Source organism: Arachis hypogaea, chromosome 2 (assembly GCF_003086295.3).
Source record: "Arachis hypogaea cultivar Tifrunner chromosome 2, arahy.Tifrunner.gnm2.J5K5, whole genome shotgun sequence".
NCBI lineage: Eukaryota > Viridiplantae > Streptophyta > Magnoliopsida > Fabales > Fabaceae > Arachis > Arachis hypogaea.
The window spans coordinates 51725790-51747039 of record NC_092037.1 but is presented as its reverse complement, the minus strand read 5'-3'; the positions used below and the strand labels follow the sequence as shown (position 1 = coordinate 51747039).

General features: G+C 38.1%; 1 non-coding gene across 1 annotated transcript; it reads right to left on the bottom strand.

Annotated features, from left to right (window-relative positions):
- Window positions 1-1330: 1330 nt before the first annotated feature.
- On the bottom strand, window positions 1331-2924 carry LOC112744107 (uncharacterized). Its single transcript, XR_011872795.1, has 2 exons — window positions 2577-2924; window positions 1331-1849 (listed from the first exon to the last, which is right to left on the bottom strand). It is a non-coding gene; the product is annotated as an uncharacterized protein (transcript).
- Window positions 2925-21250: the final 18326 nt, after the last annotated feature.

Genomic DNA, 21250 nt, shown 5'->3' with positions numbered 1-21250 from the left:
TAGCATGTTGGCATTAATTTTGTACCCCTGCAAATATAAACAATGAAAACCAAAATTAAAAAATAACACATAACACTATCTTTATCCGAATAAAAATTTAGAACTTAGAAGTTAAAATTAACTAATTCCTTAAGAATATATTCTCAGAGTTCAAAAATAGCCAATCAAAAATACAAATTATCAAGAATTAACAATTCAATATATAAACTTGGGCTAACTAATCACAATTCAATCATAGCTTAGTGAACAAATTTATTAAATATATATAAATATCAATTGTCAAACACTCATTACAAAACACAATTTTCACCAAAATCTTTATAACAAATATACTTGACTTTTTCATAACAATTTTGTACCTTCAACTAGGCATTACTAGAATGTTTAGAAGGATCCCTTAAGAAGATAAATCACTTCTCCCAACATATATAGACATCCCGATGAACAAGTATCCCGCGTTAATGCAGGATCCGGGAAGAGGCGCACCTATAAGTGCAGTATAGGCAACCTAACCTAATAATTACATCAATAGGTGATTCTACAGCTTGAACCTATGACCTGAGGTGACATGGAAACAACACAATCGTTGCTCCAAGGCTCCCTTCACTTCTCCCAACATATACTAAATATATTTTCCATAATTGAGTCAATTAACGATTTCTTAATTCTTGTGCTACAATGTTAAAAGTCATTCATAGTCAGAGAGGGAGTACAAGATAATTTAAAAGCAAAGATTAGTACCTTTCGTATCAGAACCATATGAAAGAAGAAAAGTTGTCCTAGTGCTGTTGAAATATAAGTAGTCAACAAAAGAAGTAGCACATGTATTATCATTCCAGCAAGTCCGATGCAAGTCAAAATTAATGTTAAATCCAATTTTCAAGCTTCTCACAACATACTATAGAAATTCCTAAAACATTTGAGTTAACTATATTATACATATGGTGGCAAGAACTTCTCTTGGAAATTCTACATGAAGCTTCCTATGAAGCTCCTTTACCATTCCTCTTTTATCAGCAAAGCACCTGATAAACACAGCAATTGCGGTTCCTCCTTTAATGATAAGCTGTACACGTAACAAGACAATAATATTGGAACATAATTAATTCATGTAATTAAAACACCCTTTTTATTTTAAATTTTGGTTCTGAAATTGAAAGATAGTGTAAAATCCTGAGCGATGAGTTAAGTACAAACCATTAATAAGATGAAAATCATAAGAAGAAAGAATGTTCTGTAGTTCATTTTTTCAACACAGTTATTCAATCACTGCAACACACCATAAGCACTACATCTTAATAATATTAAAAAAGTAAAGAGAATTGAAAAATTCCAACACAGAAAGACTAGCTAGTCTAATAATAACAGTTTTATTTACAACGCTAGATTTTAATTCAACACAAAAATTCATTTATTACACACTTTGTAATGGTGATCGAATCCTTCGACTTGCCTGAAGGACAACTGAGATTCTAACCGATAATTAGTCTAACCTGCTATGTATCAAGGACCGCTTAGACCAATTACTTGAATGGTTGGGGATTTAGATAAATGATCAGGGACCGAAAAGAGCACTCACTTGTGATTAAATGGTAAGCACATAGTATGCAACTAAGATTCTAACCTCAAAATTACAAAGAGAACAAAATGAAATGTCATTTTCATTGAGATTTGGGGAAATGGCATCATCATCTTTCATGACAAGAGGGAATGGGAGCAAAGGCTTCATCTTTCAACAACCGTTTATCTTTTAACCTTTTGTGGCAAAACCATCCAGAAATTTGCTTCTTAGTCAACCCTAACTCTTCAGCAAGATCTTGTTTCATTTCCTCCATGGGATATTTGTGCTCTGGAAATAAAGGTAAAAAGCAATTCCTCAAAAATCACTAAATTAGTCAATAGAAAGATGCATTAACATTCACAGACAATTAAAAACAAACAAAATTAAATGAACTTGTACCGTTATAAAATTTCTCCAAGGCCATAACCTGGGAAGGTGTTTTGAGTCTTATTTTATTTTTTTTTTCTCTGTAGAAGCTTTATTTTCATCTAATTACAATTCTCCTGATTCTAAACCCCAATATAAAAGAAAGACGTTCAATATATGCAATGAATGGGGAAAATTACACTACTTAACTTGATCCACATCCACTAGATACCACCATCGATATTATTTCAAACATAGATAGAATTTGAACTATAATTTTACATATTGGAAAACCAAATGCAACAACTTATTTTCTTGCTCCTAATCACCTAATCTATTCCCTATTTTTTCAATGGTTTCTAACATTAACTCAGCTGGAAAAAGAAAGGGGGCCAAGTTTTCTAATCTCATAAGAGGCTTTTCACAAAGAATCAACAAGGGTTTGTGCTAATCAACATCTCAGTACAAATAGAAGAAGAAAAAACAATAATGACAACAAACATAGAAAGTAGATCCAGCCTTGTACACAAGTTTATGGTCATTGAGAAAGCAAACAAAACATATAACAAATTAATGCCTTAAGAAAAATGTGAAACATTAAAACAAGAACAAAAAAAAACTAAGACATGAAAATTGAACATTTTTGTACCCCTCTCTCCCTCCGCGAGCTCGCACCGGTGACGGCCTCCTGGTGCTCCATGATGGCGACGATGGCGAGCCTGCAGTAGACGCAACGGCAGCTCTCTCCCCCTCGGCGATCTCTGGCCTGACCCACGGCTCTTCTTTCCACGCATCTTCTCCCGGCAAAATCGACGGTAATGGCGAGGCATGTGACGGCGGCAGCAGTCCCCTTTTCCGTGAGCGACATCCCCCTTCTCCTCTCTTCCTTTTCCTGGCGCAGCTATTTCTCCGCTTTTCTATGTTTTCTGTGTTGTGTGTGTTAGGTTAAAGGGGAAAGAGGGATTAGGGTTAGGATTTGTAATTGAAAATTAAGGATTTTTTTTTTGGGAATTTAAGGTTGTTTTTATAAAAAAATAGATAAAATAGATATTTTGATAAAATTAAATAATGTAATAATAATTTTAAAATTAAATGTATTTTATTAAAAATATTTAAGAATATAATTTATTAATATATTATTTAGTTTTAATAATTATTTTTAATTTAAATTATATAAAATAAATATATTAATTATACTTTATAAAGTACAGTTTAAATCCGAAATATCAATTATTTAATTTAAATTATTTAACTCTTCATTATCTCCAAATCTATTTAATTATTTCTAATAAAATAATTTCTAAAATTATAAAGTTTAAACTTAATAAGATAAAATCACAATTTATTTATATTTAGATTTTTAAAAATACTGGATGTTATAGCTAGCGGTTAATGAATACAAATAGTATGTAAAAAATTTTAATTTTTGAAACAAAATAAAATTATTTTGAAAAAGTTACATACACAATTTTTTTTACTCTTAAAGTGTTTAACATTTAAAAAAAATTGTTATAAAATATACTTATATTTTGTGACAAATAATTAACTTGTTACAAACAATATTGAATTTTGTGACAAATTAATTTTTTGTTACAAACAATTGGAGTTTTTGAAACAAAAAAAATTGTTACAAAATATTTCAAATTTTTGCAACTTCTTTTTTTTTGTTACAAAATATTAGAATATTTTGTAACGAAACACCATCTCGTTACAAAAACTAACATAATTTGTAACAAAATAAAACAGGTTGTTACAAAATATTATCATATTATGTAACAATTTGTAATGTTGTTACAAAACATTATTCTTTTGTAACAATCATTAATTATTATTACAAAAAACTATTTTTTGTAATAATTTTAAAATTGATACAAATTTTTTGTTACAAATGTTCTATTTTCTTGTAGTGAGCCTCTTAATTTGTTAATTAATTAATTAATTAATTTCTAGAACTGGAAGGTTTTTTCTGATGAGAGGATAAGGTTGATCCAACACTGAGATCAAGAATGGTGCTAGGATTATCATTGGTGGTGTTGTTGTTAGCCTTTGAAAGTTTCTGCTTAAGTTCAGAGAGCAGATTATCTTGGTTGAAAAGTTGTGCTTTCTTCCTTAGCCTCTTATTCTCTTTCATAGTGTGACTGTTCTGGTAGTACTAATTTGAGTTCACTCTTTCCATGCTATATCCAAAAACAACGAACAACACACTACTTTAAGATTGGTATTGGTATTGTTTATTGGAAATGATATGCTATCTTTTTTGCCAATTGCTCTGCTATTTCACACACTAAATCCTTACATGAAGGTTTTTCTTTGATATTGAAAACTGATTTCCCTTTGAATGATAATGTTCTATTATAACTAAATTATGCATACCTTTTACTTGTAAAAGATGAACCTGTAAAACCCCGACAAATGCCAAATAATTAATAAATTAATTATAAATAAAGAGGATTAAAGAATTAGAAATTTATAATTTGGGAAAGTAAAAAATAATTAGGATACGAATTAAAGCACTAATCTTAAAGGTTTTGACCTAAAGTTGAGCCAACGGGCTAAAACAATTGAATCAAGCTTCACCGGGCCAAAGCCCACATTATTTAAACTCACACTTAACCTATTCTGGTTTGATTTTGAAATGATTTAAAACTGAAAATAGTTGAGAAGAGTTTGATAAATGGTTTGGTTGGGAAGAGTTTGATAAATGGTTTAGAGGAGATGCTGTCAAAATTTTTATAAAACTTTGAGAGTTATATATTTTGGGATTTTTAAACGGAATTAAAAGAATGGATTGTTGAAGTTAATTTGAGACTTTTGTTCTGGTGAAAAGGAGCTTTATGAAAGAGAAATGCATTCGAATTGTTTTTAACAAAAGATTTTGATATTTGAAACACTTGGGCAGTACGCAAAGGTTATGGCTTAGTCTTACTTGCTCTATGTCAAGATTTTAAGAAAGTTGTGATTTTGAATGTGAGTTTTGACCTGGCAAAGATCGTGGTGGTGTATTGCTTGTCCGGTGTCGCAATGTCTGTGGGGATCTTGGTGGTGTACCACTCACAAATGGTAGGGATCGTGGTTATTTACCACCCAGGAGTGTGTGTTTTCAATTGAAAATCTTACGAGGATTGTGGTCATGTACCTTTCGAAATGGTGGGGATCGTGGTGGTGTACTGCTCACCAGTTTTCAAGAGGATGATATCTGGGTTAGCTACCGGATATGTTAGATTCTAGCAAAGTAACTGACACGTGAATTCATGGCATGTAGGACAGGCATGCATCATACTGCATTTATTTGCTATTGTTTGAGTGTGCTTAATTGTTTTGATTTGCCTATTTGATAAATTATGTTTAATTGATTGGTGCGTGAAATTACACTTCGCACAACTGAACCAGCAAGTGCACTAGGTCGTCCAAGTAATACCTGAGTGAGTCAGGGTCGATCCCACGAGGATTGTGATTTGAAGCAAGCTATGGTTATCTTGTAGATCTTAGTCAGGCGGATAGAAAAGTTGGTTAGTTGTTTAAAAGCATAAAAGTAAAATATATAAAACGTTACTCAGTAGATGGTGAATGCAATGATATGAAGATGGTTAAGGCTTGGATATGCTTTGTTCTTCTGGATTAATCCGATCTTACTATCTACTCCAACTGTGAATGATTTCTTCTATGGCATCCTGTATCTGATCAACGCCTTTCTTGAGAGGTCGCCGATTCTCCTCCAGAGCAGAACACCAGGGTTAGTGTGCATCTAGTCTGATTGAGGGTGAAGCTCCTGCAGTCCATTCCCCTTAGTGATCCTACTCAAAATGCCATAGACAAGGTTGAATCTTTCGGATCAAAGAATGCTATGCCTTGGGTTCTAGCCTCTACCACAAAGACCCTAATCTCCCCATACCTCGGCTGAACTAGTGTCTCGAGAAGTCCCCAACAAAGTCGTAGATTAGCCATCTAAGATATGTATAATCAAGCTAGTGGTTCATCATTGTCCGATGAAAGACTCACTCTGAACTCATGTAGAATGAGATAACCTTATGCCAGTTTAACGCATTCATAAGGATGAAGAACGAAGGTACATCTTAAAATAGAGAATCAAACACGAATTGAAATAGAATAGTAGTACTTTTATTAATCCATAAAACTCAGCAGAGCTCCTCTCCTCAACCTAGGAGGTTTAGAGACTTATACTGATAGAAAATACAATGCAAAATGTGTAAAGTGGTAGAAGATCCCCTGAAAAGTGTAAAATTTCTCAAATAAGTACTAGACTAATGACTAAGGATTATATAAGAAGGGTAAAACAGTCTTTTAGTGTGAAAATCCACTTCTAGGACCCACTTGGTGAGTGTTTGGGCTGAGCTTAATTGAGATCCACGTGCTAAGAGGCCTCTAGGGCATTGAACGCTGGCTAGGGGGTCCTTCTTGGGCGTTGAATGCTGGTCTCTCCTCCCTTGGGTGTTGGATGCCTGATGAATAGGGCAAGAGGCTGGCGTTAAACGCCAGTTTTGGGCCTTCAATTCTAACTCAATTCAATTGTGGTTTGATTTGGTTGCTAAGACCTTTAGCCCTTGTGTGCTTATATATGTTTTCTTGGGGATTGAATTATTTTGACCAAGTGGTTGCATGCATTTAGGTAGTTGTATTTAGATAGATTGAATTTAATTAGTTTACATTGAATAAATGTTGATAACCTTTATCTCTTTCTTGATTAAGCATGAGGACATGCTTGGTTTAAGTGTGGGGAGATTTGATGCACCACTATTTCGTTGTACATTTTGTGCTGAATTTAGGTGGATTTTATCCACTTTTCCCACATTTATTGAATGAAATGGCATGGTTTCATGATTCTTCCTTAATTTGTGCTTAAGTGTGAAAACATGCTTTTTAGGCCTTTAATTTGTTAATTTTGAATTCCCTTTGATTCCACTAGATGCCTTGATTTATTTGTTAGTGAATTCAGGTTGAAAAGGCTAGGAATGGATCAAAGGATTGAAGAGAAAATCATGCAAAGTGGAGAATCCATAAAGAAACAAGGATTTGGGATGCTGAGATCGACGCGAACGCGCAGAAGACGCGCACGCGTAGAAAGTGAAGTCACATGGTGACGCGTACGCGTGATAGACGTGTACGTGTGGATAGAAAATGCCATTGATGCGTACGCGTGACCCACGCGTACGCGTCGATACTCGCACGTGACTTCATTAAAGTGAAAACACTAGGGGCGAATTCTGGGCTTCCCAAGCCCAAATCCAACTTAGTTTCTGAGCTTATTACATGCAGAAATCAGGAGAAGTGGAGGGGGGAGTCATAATTGAATTTTGGAGGGAATGCTTTAGTTAGTTTCTAGAGAGAGAAGCTCTCTCTTCTCTCTAGAATTAGGTTAGATGTAGATTAGGATTTCTTAGATCTAGGTTTAATTCATGCTTTGATTTGCTTTTCTTTCACAATTCCTTGTTCCTCCACCTTTGGTTTTTCTAGTTTAGCATTTAATTCTTGTAATTCTTTACTTTTAGGTTGATGCACTCTTGTTTCTCGTATTTTCTTTTAATGCAATTTATGTATTGAGTTCCTTTATTGTTGATTGATTTGTTGTTAATTTCCTTGCAATTGAGTAGTTGTAGATTTATTTCTCTTGCAATTTAACTTTGCTTTCCTTTTATGCCTTCCAAGTGTTTGACAAATGCTTGGAAGGATGTTAGAGTAGATTTTTCTCCTCTTGGCTTTGGTTGAGTAATTGGAGACTCTTGAGTTATCAAACTCTTTTGTTGATTGATAATTAGAAGTTGCTAATTGACTTGAATAACACTAACTCTAGTCTTTCCTTAGGAGTTGACTAGGACTTGTGGACTCAAGTTGATTTATCCACTTTACTTTCCATAGTTAGAGGTTGACTAAGTGGGAATAATGGGCTATTCTTGCACCTTTGATGATGATAATGAGGATATGACTTCTAATTCTCATACCTTGCCAAGAGCTTTTTATCATTTGAGTTCCATTTGCTTTCTTGCCATTTGTCTTTCATGTCTCTTATCAAAACCCTAAAATATACATCTCATAACCAATAACAAGAACACTTCCCTACAATTCCTTTGAAAGACGACCCGAGGTTTGAATACTTTGGTTATTTTTATAGGGGTTTGTTACTTGTGACAACCAAGTTTTTGCATGAGAGGATTGTTTGTTGGTTTAGAAACTAAACTTGCAACGAGAATTCATTTGTGAAATTCTATACCATCAAAAATCCACTCATCAAAATGGCGCCGTTGCCAGGGATTTGCAAATGTGCGCTTGTTATTAGTTATTGTATATATGTGAATATTATGAATATGTTTGCCTTTTGTTTCTTTGTTAGCTCTTGCTAGTTTTAGGATTTGATTTTCTTGTTCTTATTAGTTCTTGTTTTTATTTTCTATTTTCACTCTGAATTCTCATCCTTTTGGCTATGAGTTTGGTTACAACCATGTTGTGGGAAGTGAAGATTACAATGAGAATATGCATCAAGGATGAAATAATCAAGGATGGGAGGAGCCTCAAGCATATGCTCAAGCTTCATGGCAACAACCTCCTCCAATTTCGTATAGGTACAACTCCAATCCTTATGCATATCAATCTAATGGCTATGGTGAACCCCCTTGTAGTTACCAACAAGCCCCACCATATGCCCATGAACCTCACCCTCAACATAGCCTTCAAGCATACTCACAAGCTCCTTTTCACTAAATACCTTCTTATGACCCTCGTCCATCACAAAACCAACCACCTTTGCCTCATCCTTGTGACCATTATGAGAGAAAACCTATAAAACTACCCACATTCCAATATCAATACTCCCAAGAACCACCTCAATACACCTTACTGTCATATTTCCATCAAGAAGAACCACCTTTCTATTATAAATCCTTTCTCCAAAATAATGAGCCCTCCTATCCACCCCAAGCCCCAATGGATGATTCTCTCACTCTATTCCTTCAAAGGCAAGAAGAGATGAAAAGGGATATACTAGAAGTCATGGCCACCTTAACCAAGGTAGTAAACGCTTCGGTCTCACGATTCTTATGCGCTCAAAGCACTTCCGTGGCTACATGCAAAGAATCAATAGAATAGTGTAGCATGAAGGAGAGATTAGAAGCTCCGGTGGAGAATAAGGAAGGGAATTTTGTATTGGAACAATTGGAGGAATCCATGATTGTTGAAGAAGAGGAAGAACTGGTTGAAGACTTAGGAGATGCGGAACCACCATGGGAATCTTAAGAACCTCCATCCAAGAAGCTTAATATTGATGTTGAGGATGGTGTACAACCTCCAAGGCATATCATAGTTGGAGAATTTGAAGAGGTTGATCAAGAGATGGATTCAATCATTGATGAATTTTTATCTAAAATTGAATCCATCCCCATTGAGCATGAATTTGAGGTCATTAAAGACAACTCTACACCAATTGGTGACCTTGTTGAAGACTCTTCCAATGAATGTGAAATTGATGTTGAAGTGGACTTTACACAGCCTCCCAAGTTTGATTTAATTATTGATGAGGAGGAGTTGGAAGAATTTTTCAAGCAAGGAGAAGTTGAAAGAAGTTGTCAAGAGGCAGAAGTCATCAAAGAAGAACACAAGGAGTGGAGCTTATAAAGCCGTTGAAAATATCTCTCCCCAAGCCATCACCATCCATTCTTTCATTCAAGTGGGTAAATCTCTTATCCCTAAACTTTACTTTCTCACTTGAATATGGTTTGATTGAAAATGATGGTCAACTTAGAGCTCTTTGTGGAATTAAGAGTAGGAGAGAGTTGTGTAGTGGTTGGAAACCTCACTCTAAGTTCAGGATGGTCGCATGCTCAAAGTTGAATAGTAATGGTTGGTGTAGAACCAAATTGCAAGGGTCTAGGAGAATGTTTGGATGCTTAATTGAGAATTCACAAGCCTTATCACCCAGATTTAACTATGGTAGTCAACAAGAAGATGGGTGCAAGAATAAGGTTTGGGACCCCGGAATTCATTTCAACAATCAAAACTCTTGAGGCCTTGTCATTTACTTACGCTTACTTGAAGGCTTTATGCGCCTAATTTTGGGATCCTGGTGAACATTGGAGATGCAAACATTAGTGGGGATTCAAGGATGAATTCAAGCATAAGCCACCATAGCAAGGACTCCACCAAATGTCCAACTTAAGGACATAAACTAAAAGTGCTAGGTGGGAGACACCCCACCATGGTAACTTCCTTATATTCTCTTGTAGATATAATCAATGAGTGATTTGAGTTGCTATTGTAGGTAGTTTCTCTTCTTTGAATATTCTTGTTTTAATGCCTTAGTTGTTAGTTTGGTTAAATTGCACTTTGTCCTTGAATTGCATGTTGCTTGTATTACAAGGTTTGTTAGTTTTGTACTTGAAAATTTTTTGAAAAACCAATATTGTTGTTGTTTAATTTCATTTTAATTAGTTTTGGGTTATAGAGAGTGTTAGGAGTATTTTAAGCTCTATTTTAGTGATTCTGAAAAAAAAAAGGGGCAGGCACGCGTACGCGTCGATGCGCCAACATGCCCCCATACGTTTTCCAGAGAGTTGTACCCATTTTGTGCCCATTCTATGCCTTTGGCACAATTCCAACCCACGCACACGCGTACATCACGCGTACGCATCGACGAGCACACTCCCTTTCCACGCTTATGCGTGTATGACGCATACGCGTCTATTCCTTTTCTGTCTACACACGCGCACACGTCAGGGACGCGTACGCGTGGATTCAAATTCAATAACCCCCATCTTCGTGAGAAGCCCTAGCCATTCGCGTCCTTCCCTCTTTCACCTTCAACGTTCCATTTCCTCCTTCTTTATCCATTGTAACCACCATCCTCTAGCTTCTCCGACCACCACTCCGGCAATTAGCCGCCGCCGAGCACCAGCCCTCCTTTTCTTTCCTTCTCTCTTCTTCCTTTCCTCTTTCTTTTACCCTATTCTCTTCCTACCCCTCTCGGCGGTTCACCCTACTGCCTCGACCAGCGCTGCCGCGTCACCCATTGCTGCTGGCGAGCATCCTTCCACCATCACCATCTTATTTCTCCCTCCATCCAGTAGTCCTCTCACCTCGCCTTGACAGGAGCGAAGCTCTGCTCCTCTGCCCTGTGGTGCTTCTGTTCAGCGCCCTTGTCTTCCACCATCTTAGTGCCACCGCTTCAACCACCAGGTCGCCACCATCCATAAGCGGCGCAGCGTCCATTCTCTTTTCTATCCATTTCTTGTCTCTGTTCATTCTTCCAGGTTTCCCTACTTTTTTTTCTGCATTTCATTCTTTACCTTGTTCTGGTCAGTTATTTCGTTAGTTCTGTTTAATTTCTATTTGATTAGGATAGCTAGAATTTGCATGTGGTTAGGTAGCTAGGATGTGGTTAGAGGATTCTAGGCCTGATACGTACTCCGTTTTTGTTATTTGAAATGGCTGAATGTTACCTGCTTGTTGAATGGTGATGATGTTGTTGTTCTGTGCATCTCATGTACTGCTGTGTTCGTGATGAATTCATAAAAATTAATTAATTGTTGCTTTGCTAGTTTGATGCTGCCTGGATTCATATGTGTGATTTTTGCTGCTACTTGTTATCCGAGAACATCCAATTTACTACCGGAATGCTACCAAATTTTTTTTTGGAAACTCCCTTTCGTTAACTTGCAACTTAGAAATTGAACTTAACAATTTTGAATTTGAGATTTACTTGACTTACTCTGAGTTTAGTTCATAGGTTGATTTGGCCAGCTTTCCATTTTATTTTGGTTCCGTCATATGTGTATTGATGATTGACGGAGTCAAAGTGCTAATTGACCAATTTCTATGTCAATTAGAACTTGATTAACCAATCAATCTTGAACCTCTATTTTGTCATGAAACGCTCAAGATAGGTCCAACTGCTTTCCTTCATGGTCGTTTTCAAGTTTATTCTTCATTGATCATTGAAGCTCTTTTCATAAACTTTCAAGTGGCCTAATCTCGTGCATTCCAATTGAGGTTCTTTCAAGTTGTAATTGTTGGTGCAATCTTGCTTATTCAACCATTTTCATTGTCTAATCTGCTTTAGGTTACATAAGTACATTTTCAATCTTTCAACACTAATTTTTACAAACTTACTGACCATGGGTACTGATGATCACTTGCTTTTCCATTCTATGCTTTCATGCAAATCTATATTTCATCATCAATGACTTGCATCATCTTCGTGAATGTGAGTGCGCTTGTTTCCTATGTATTGTGAATTTCTCTTGGTTAAGCTCCATATTGGTCATGCCACTAATTTCTAACCGTTTCTCTAACGTTTGACTTAATTACCTCTTTAACTCCACCTTTTAGTTTTAACTTTAGCCCTTACACATTCTTTGGAGGCAGGATAACTGTGGTGGCTTAACAAACAAGAACTTTGCTAGCATTGCTTGAATTCTTGGTTTGTATCCTATTTGGTGTTTGATCTCTATTTCTTGCATTCCAAGAGTTTTCTTCTTTAACTCACTTCATGAATATGTCAATCCTCTTGTTGTCTGTTTTCTGTCTACGCTTAATTCCTTGCTTTACAATCCTATGCTTTGTTTAATTGTTTATATCCTGTGATTTCTATTTTCTCCAAGATGACTGACAGAGGAAAAGCAAAGATTACCTCTCGAAAAAGGAAGAAATCTCAATTTTCTACTGCTTCTGTACTCCAGTTATACCATGAACCCTCTTTCAGACAAGGAGAAAGCAGATCAGTTACTGCCCCCTACCGACGCAAACAGGTTTCCTAATCTGTACTGTGAGCTCCACTTCCCAACTTTTCAGGAGTGGAAGCTCAACCTAAAGAAAAAGCTGGCTATCCCTTCAGATTTGAGGCAGTCCATTGAGTTTCGGATTGAGGGGCTGGGCCTGTCCTTCGTGGATAGGGAGCTAGCTCGGGTGAACGAGTCATGGGTGCGTGAGTTTTATTGCAACTTCTATACACCGACTCTTGACTCGATTCACCTGAGAGGCAGACGGATCCTGATTACAGAAGCTGATTTTGAGGATGCAGTCCGCTGTTAGCCCAAGACCAGTGATACAGATGCTTTTATGAAGGCTGAGGTGGAGATGCACTGTATGACATATGACTATGATGCGCTGAGGAGTATAGTTGCCACCTCGGACGCCCCTTGGGAGCTGGATGCCAATAAAATAAAACCCAAGGGGATGATGTTCGATTATCTGACTAGGGAGGCAAGGGTATGGCAGCAGATTTTTGCTCATTATGTGATGCATACCACGCACTTCACAGAGATTCCGGTGGACATGCTCGTTCTAATCAGGTGCATTATGGAGGGGCACCAGCTGTACTTCCCCCGCCTGATCAGAAAGTACATATGGTGAGCACATGTCAGAGGCACACTCCCATTCCCTGCTTTGGTCACAGAGATGGTTCAGCGGGCTGGCGTGCCATGGCATCAGGATGATGAGTCGCCACCCCCGATCCACGGGAAGGAGAAATTGATTCCATGGGGGACTTGGGTGGACAACAGACCAGCCCCGCGTAGATCCAGAGCCCGCTCAGCAGTAGCAGCATCTAGACCACCATCCTCTTCAGCAACAGGAGTAGCATCTGGGCCATCATCCTCTTCAGCAGTAGCCAGACCTACTGCACCATCTGCAGCGGCCAGTCAGCTGCCACCACCGCCATCATCAGAACCTCAGCCCACCTGCAGACTAGTTCAGCATCTTATCGGGCGCATGGATCGGAGTGACCATTGCAACGAGCGATACTTTTGGCGTGTATTTCAGATCTTGGAATTGCTGGAAGCCGTCATACCCCTGATTCTGACACTTCTGATCATTTTAAGGAGGAGGCAGATCATGAGGAGGAGGCTAGGCAGACAGAGGCACCTCCAAAGATTAAGGCTTCTACACAGCCACACCCATAGCCGCAACCGCAGCCAGAGTCCCAACCAGATGCAGATGACGACCCTCTCACCTAGGCTTACTTGTAGCATCGGGGACGATGCTTACTTCTAATTGTGGGGAGGTCGACGTCGTCGACGGGGTTTATATTTTGGGTGACGATTTCAGACTTTCAGACTTCAGTTTTAGTTGCTTTATTTTATCTTATTTTAGTACTTGAACTCTCATTTACTGTACTTTGGATTATTGTACATAGTATTTTGGATACTTTTTGTTTATTGCACTTGGCATCTTTGGTTGTGTATATTTTGAGATTTTTCGTTTGATTTACATTTTTAGTTGATAGCATATATATATATATATATATATATATATATATATATATATATATATATATATAGTATTTTAGTTTATGAGTTTAGCTGTGATTGGAAAAATATGGACTATTGAGCTTAGTTTACCCTGTTTGCTTATGAGATTTGTTTTGACCATAAAAGGGATTAAACTAAAGATTTTTTTTCTTTCTCAATAACAACATTGCATTTAGGTAATAAACTTTGTCAAAATATTGAGATTTTCCAAGAAATTTACTTATAGAGCCCCAATTAATTTGAGTGAAAAATTTTGTTTTCACTGAACTTGCTTGAATTATATCTTATGGAACATGTTTTGAGCTAAGAACACAAGCTTGTGAGTTTTGAGCCTAATGGTGTGGTTACATCCTATAACCACTTTATTTTCCTTCTTGTGTGATTATTCTCTTTCTATGATTGTGATCTTGGATTTGTTTGATTCTTTATGTCCGCTATTCCATGTATACATGTGTAACACGCTAATATTCAAATCCTTATGCTCGAGTCATAAGTCAATGATATTACGGTGGTACGACTCTCAGGTGGATTTTTAATATATATAAATATAGGTAAATTTAGAAAGAAGTATTAATCGAGAAGCCTGAAAAGAGTAGAAATAAAATCGAGAAGACATATCACTCACGTTTCGACAACAGAAAGATAAACCATGAAGCCGAAAGCGATATACGGACAAGGCATAAAGGAGATTAAGAGATAGATAACAGATAGATATATATAACATAAGTAAACAGCCACTAGTCGTGACCCGCGAAGTTTAGGCCAACTAAGGTATAGTATGAAAGTAGTTTACAACAGTATATCCTAATCTCTCCCAAAGGAAACATAAGAGCCTCTATAGGCAAGTTCCAAAAGAGTTCAATACATAATATAATCTTTTCAAAACAAAGGTGGAGAGATTCTAAGCAAAACACAAACTAGAGAAAATAAAGATCTTCGCCGTCTCTCAGATGAACCACAGCTCACTTCTGAGCACCTGGACCTGTATCTGAAAAACAAGAGATATATACGGAATGACAACCTCGGGCCCATGGGTTCCCAGTACGGTAAAAGTGCCAAATAAATACAATGCACTGCAATAAAATCTCAGTAAGCATCCTAAACTTCTTCACCAAATATCCAGCCTAGATTCTCACTAATCCATGAATAGGCAACTGTCGTAAGGGGATACTAAATCTAGTTCATGTTACACATGTTTTCCAACTCGCTGACTCTTCCATGAATCAGACTCAGAATCATAAGCAAAACCATCACCAGTTGTTCTGCCTCAGCAACTCTATATCAATACATCATACCCTCGCCTGGAGCTAGTGAAATCACATCACTGCGTCTACCCAGGGGGCTCGAATTATCTCATTCAAAAATCATCATCATCATACAATCGCATCATCAATTCATCTCATCAAGAACAGCCCTCAACATCCACCGACACCAACATGAGGGGTCACTCAGTTGTACAAACACAAGCAATACAGGCAAGTAATACACAAATAAGGTACAAGTAGAACAAGTAGCACATAATCAGGTAACATAACATATATGATGTAGAAATCCAAAATAAATAGGCAAACCCAAACAATTCAAACATATGCAAATGATGTATGCCTGCCCTATGGCTGATGATATCATCTGTCGGTTATATAGCCAACCTGACATGTCCTGGTAGCTAACCATTGGACAAAAATACCCCTTGCGGAGCAAGTAGGTTTGAGCTACAACCCCCTTGCTACTACCCGCTCAACCCAGAGCCAGTGGAATAACCACTATTGCGGCTACTACCCAGGCTGGTGTTTAAAAGCTCAACCTGGAGCGAGTGGATTCACCACTACTGCCGCTACTACCCAGGCGTCACAATCTCTGACCTGGAGCAAGTGGGACGTACCACAACCCTTGCTACTGCCCAGGATCTCAAAACATACATTCGTTCAGTTTAAAAGCAATCATCATTGTTATCAAATCTCAAACATTAACCTGGAGCAAGTGGGACGAACCACAACCCTTACAACTACCCAGGTATCACAAATACATTCATTCAAAACTCCATAATTAAACTCATTTATCATAAACATCCTTTTCCGTCTCAAACCTGGAGCAAGTGTACAACGCCACTGCCTACTACCCGGGGTTACACATCACATTTTCACATTTTCCATTATTATCCATTTAACACATTCATTCATTAATCATATATGCATTTATACTCAGCCATAATCAATAATGGCTTTGCCGTAACGCGGCAATAACTCAGCCATCCGGCTCATGATTCAATCAAGAACCAACCATTTATTAATAAATATAGCCCTTCGGCTCATGGCATACACGGTACTTCCACCGCCATCCTCCATATCTCATATAATCATCTTTGATCTTCATTGATCACAACTTTTCTCCTTGCTTCATTCGCAAGTTACCACATCCCCTAGCTCCTTCCTCTTTTCTAGGCATATCATAATGATTTAATACATAAGGGGTGAGATCAGAGGCTTAGAAATATGAGATTTAGCTTTTAAAACTCACAAATCAACTTTGGGATGAAAACAGGGCCACGCGCACGCGTACTTCACGCGCACGCGTGGATGGCCACAAAGCTTATCGACGCGTATGCATTACACATGCGGATGCATGGATTGAAACACAGCCAGACGACGCGTACGCGTTAGCCACGTGTACGCGTGGGTGCATTTGCGCCCCAGACACAAAACTGGCACAACTCTGGCACAACTCTCGGGAAAATGGCTGGGCATTGGGTGCAGCGCATCGACGCGCCCGCGCACACCACGCGCACGCGTGGATGGCGTTTTCTGAAAGAATGGCGTGTACACGCCAAGTGCGCCTACGCGCGAGGGGTCATTTTGCTAAAGATTTTCTAAGTAAAAAGCTACAGAATTCATAGATTTAAACCCCAATCTTCCAACGGACATAACTTTCTCATTTTAAATCATTTTTCACCCGTTCTTCGAACGGCATGGACATCCCAGATCCAATTTCATTTCTAAACAGATTTGGTACAAAACAGAGATCCGTAGTCCAAGTTATGTCCCGTCAAAGTATGCCTAAAAACCATGTTTTTCATACAAAACCACAAGGTGCCATTTTCAAAACAAGCCATTTTCAACTCTTTTCAAAATCAACCAAAACATGCCAATTTCAACCCTTTTTGAAATCAATCAAAATATACCAAAATTAACATCAAGCCTCCTCAACTCATACATTAAGACTTTAACACGATTCACAAAACTGCCTTATAACCATTTTTACCCATTTCAAACAAATGGCTAAATTACAAACACATCAACATGTCATACATCCTTACTCATCTCAATTTCCAACAATACTATTTCCAATCAACCATCATTATACATTAATCAATGTCATACTCACTATCACGTGGTTTCACCCACAAGTCAACCTTAATCATCCCTCAAGCATATATCATAACATACATATCTCTCATGCATTATCATACCATCAAGACATCAATAATCATAATCACATATATGACCACATAATATTTCTCAACCAAAACCAAAGATACCTCATCTACATAATTTCACCCAAAATTACCAAATTCCACACTTCAACTCCTCAAACCTTATTATTCAATAACTAACCCAATCATTCACATATTCATTATCTGAAATTCATCCAATCACTTGTGTCATCATACAATGCACACATCAACTTACATTTCTTACCTCTTTTCGGCCTCCGGCCCAATTTCACAATTTAAATGCATAAACCACAAATCAATACTCATTACCCAATACATCAAATTCTCAATACACCAAGCATACAAGGCCACACAATCCTCAACCCAATCATTAATTCACATTACATACCAACTATGCATATTAGCACCAACCATTTACACAATCCAAACTTAATCCTAGGGGCATCTAGCCTAGGAATTCTCATCACACCACACGGTACTTAAATGAAACTTAAACCATACCTCTTGTAGCCAAATCAATTGAGCCTCTTCTTTGGAAATCTCCACCAACCTTAGCCCCAAGCCTCACCAAAGCTCCTCAAGCAACACCAATCTCCCAATTGCACACCAAAACCATCAAATGCACTAACATAACCAATATCACATACATACATCAACCTAGGGCTCATAAAAAAATGACAATTCACAAGGATTGGAGGGTTTCTTACCTTAACCCACTGAAGTTTGTGATGAATATCACTCATGGCTCATACTAGAGCACTCCTAAACAACCAAAATCACAAGGTTTCCTCAAAACCCAAACCAAATTCGAATTTGAAGAGAAAAATGAAAACTGGGCAGAGGACAGTGAATTACTCACCACAAAACTTAGATAGAATGGTAGAGGATGAGAAGAGCGATGCGTGGCCACAAACGGCTCGTCAATCGGAGCTCCGTAGCTCAAGTTATGGTGATTTGAAGATCAAAGAGAGTTAGGTTTTCTCTCTTCTCTTATCTCTTCCCAATTTCAGCGCCCAACACCCCTTATTTAGGGCAAAATGAGCTGAAATACTCATAACTAATGTTTATATATGTTGGGTCTTGGGCCCACTTAGGCCCAGTTCACTTATTTTTGTCCGTTGGCCCAATTTTTGACCAAAACCTTTAAGATTAGCGCTCTAAATCGCACTTCAAATATTCTTACCTCCCCTAATTATAATTCCTCATTTCTTAATCTTATTTGCTCATAATCAATTTTCTCAGCTGCAGTACCAGACAGATCTCAGCCGGTACTTCCGGTCAAAATTCCACTGCGCGCTTTTACGCAGAAAACTATGTTTTCCGACTCGGAAAAATTCACTGAATCCAAATATCATATTTAAATCATCAAATTCCAATTGCCAAATCTTCCAACCATATTCTCTCCTATTTAACTTATTATTTAATTAATTTCGGTTAGACCGGGTATTACATTCTACCCCCCTAACAGAAAATAAAGATCTTCGTCGTCTCTCAGATGAACCACAGCTCACTTCTGAGCACCTGGACCTGTATCTGAAAAACAAGAGATATATACGGAATGAGAACCCCGGGCCCATGGGTTCCAAGTACGGTAAAAGTGCCAAATAAATACAATGCACTGCAATAAAAACTTAGTAAGCATCCTAAACTTCTTCACCAAATATCCAGCCTATATTCTCACTAATCCATGAATAGGCAACTGTTGTAAGGGGATACTAAATCTAGTTCATGTTACACATGTTTTCCAACTCGCTGACTCTTCCACGAATCAGACTCAGAATCATAAGCAAAACCATCACCAGTTGTTCTGCCTCAGCAACTCTATATCAATACATCATACCCTCGTCTGGAGCTAGTGAAATCACATCACTGTGTCTACTCAGGGGGCTTGAATTATCTCATTCAAAACTCATCATCATCATACAATCGCATCATCAATTCATCTCATCAAGAACAGCCCTCAACATCAACCGACACCAACATGAGGGGTCACTCAGTTGTACAAACACAAGCAATACAGGCAAGTAATACACAAATAAGGTACAAGTAGAACAAGTAGCACATAATCAGGTAACATAGCATATATGATGTAGAAATCCAAAACAAATAGGCAAACCCAAATAATTCAAACATATGCAAATGATGTATGCCTGCCCTATGGCTGATGATATCATCTGTTGGTTATATAGCCAACCCGACATGTCCTGGTAGCTAACTATTGGACAGAAACACCCATTGCGGAGCAAGTAGGTTTGAGCTACAACCCCCTTGCTACTACCCGCTCAACCCAGAGCCAATGGAATAACCACTATTGCGGCTACTACCCAGGCGGGTGTTTAAAAGCTCAACTTGGAGCGAGTGGATTCACCACTACTGCCGCTACTACCCAGGCGTCACAATCTCTAACCTAGAGCAACTGGGACATACCACAACCCTTGCTACTGCCCAGGATCTCAAAACATACATTCGTTCAGTTTAAAAGCAATCATCATTGTTATCAAATCTCAAACATTAACCTGGAGCAAGTGGGACGAACCACAACCCTTACTACTACCCAGGTATCACAAATACATTCATTCAAAACTCCATAATTAAACTCATTTATCATAAACATCATTTTCCGTCTCATACCCGGAGCAAGTGGACAGCGCCACTGCCTACTACCCGGGGTTACACATCAAATTTTCACATTTTCCATTATTATCCATTTAACACATTCATTCATTAATCATATATGCATTTATACTCAGCCATAATCAATAATGGCTTTACCGTAACTCGGCAATAACTCAGCCATCTGGCTCATGGTTCAATCAAGAACCAACCATTTATCAATAAATATAGCTGTTCGGCTCATGGCATACACGGTACTTCTACCGCCATCCTCCATATCTCATATAATCATCTTTGATCATCATTGATCACAACTTTTCTCCTTGCTTCATTCGCAAGTTACCACATCCCCTAGCTCCTTCCTCTTTGCTAGGCATATCATAATGATTTAATACATAAGGGGTGAGATCGGAGGCTTAGAAATATGAGATTTAGCTTTTAAAACTCACAAATCAACTTTGGGATGAAAATAGGGCTACGCGCACGCGTGGATGGCCACAAAGCTCATCGACGCGTATGCGTCATACATGCGGACGCACGGATTGAAACACAGCCAGACGACATGTACGCGTTAGCCACGCGTACGCGTGGGTGCATTTGCGCCCCAGGCACAAAACTGGCACAACTCTGGCACAACTCTCGGGAAAATGGCTGGGCATTGGGTGCAGCGCATCGACGCGCCCGCGCACACCACGCGCACGCGTGGATGGCATTTTCTGAAAGAACGGCGTGTACACGCCAAGTGCGCCTACGCGCGAGGGGTCATTTTGCTAAAAATTTTCTAAGTTAAAAGCTGCAGAATTCACAGATTCAAACCCCAATCTTCCAACGGACATAACTTTCTCATTTTAAATCATTTTTCACCCGTTCTTTGAACGACATGGACATCCCGGATCCAATTTTATTTCTAAACATATTTGGCACAAAACAGAGATCCGTAGTCCAAGTTATGTCCCGTCAAAATATGCCCAAAAATCATATTTTTCATACAAAACCACAAGGTGCCAT